The sequence below is a fragment of the Microtus ochrogaster genome, unplaced genomic scaffold (assembly GCF_000317375.1).
Source record: "Microtus ochrogaster isolate Prairie Vole_2 unplaced genomic scaffold, MicOch1.0 UNK108, whole genome shotgun sequence".
Lineage (NCBI taxonomy): Eukaryota > Metazoa > Chordata > Mammalia > Rodentia > Cricetidae > Microtus > Microtus ochrogaster.
This window is the reverse complement of record NW_004949206.1, coordinates 977054-978426: the sequence shown is the minus strand read 5'-3', so window position 1 is coordinate 978426 and position 1373 is coordinate 977054.

Genomic DNA, 1373 nt, shown 5'->3' with positions numbered 1-1373 from the left:
TCATCGTAGTGAGAAAGCATAGAATATGTTACAGGAGGTATGGTGTCACAGCAGGGAAGGGACAGTTGTGGTATAATATACATTACTGGAGGTAAGTCATCATGGCAGGAAAGGCACGGTTGTGGAAGTTGTGGAGGTGGAAGTGCGAGGGTGCCATTCACAGATGGGTAGACCAGAAAGTCTCCTGACTTTTCATGTCTCTGCTTGGCAACTTAGGAAGGGACCAGGACAGAAAGAGGGGAAAGCTGAGTAACTTTACTGTGGAAAACCAGACAAACACTCTCTAGCCAGGTGCTCAAGATTAACAGCATCTAAATGTGTGTTAAGCCAACAGCTATGTCCAACAGCTATGAGGTAAACACAGACACCGCCCCCCCCCAAAAACACACACAGCCAGAGCCTAATCATGAGAAAAGCAACAGACAAATCCATTACAGGGCAGTTCACAAATATCATCAAAAAGCAAGGGAAGTTAAAGACTGTTATGGCCAAGAGGACATGATAACAATGACAGAATAGGTAATCTGTACAGCCTTCTGGGAGGGACAAAGATCATTATGGAAAAAAAAGGATTCTGACTCAAGTATAAACTTAGTTAATAATAGTGCATCAATAGTGGTTAATTAATTAAGCAAGCCTTTTCACACCATGTAAGATTAAATTAGCAATAGTGTTTACTAGGTGCAGGATGCATTGAAGCTCTGCGCCATTTATGCAAATTTTTAGTTATTAAAATCAGTTTTGTTAAAAATACATGTTGAAATACCTGGGATGAGACATCGGTGTGACATCCTATGTCCCAACAAGGCACAGATATTTACTTGGAAGGCTCACATCTTGGAGCCTATGCTGGAGTCTGAACATAGGAATTGTTAACTGAGGAAGGCAGTGAGGTTGGGTGTTAAACTGGTTTAGCAATTAGCTTTCCTGTTCTGCTGTTTATTTATTTGTTTGTTTTTATTTATTTTATTTTTATTGCTTTATAAATAATACCATTCAAAATTTCCACTTCCTCCCCTACTCCCATTTTCCTCCTGCTCCCCTACGCATCCTCCCCTTTCCCTGTCCATTCCTAAGACAGGGCAGGGTACCCTGCCCTGTGGGAAGTCCAAGGCCCTCCTGCCTCCATCCAGGTTCAGGAAGGTGTGCATCCAAATAGACTAGGATCCCAAAAAGACAATATACGCAGTAGAGACAAATCCCAGTGCCATTATCATTGGCTTCTCAGTCGGCCCCAATTGTCAGCCACATTTAGAGAGACCAGTTTGCTCGTTCAGTCCCAGTCCAGCTGGCTTTGGTGAGCTCCCATTAGATCAGGCACACTGTCTCAGTGTCTGGACCAACCCCTCGTGGTCGTGACTTCCTTTCTCATA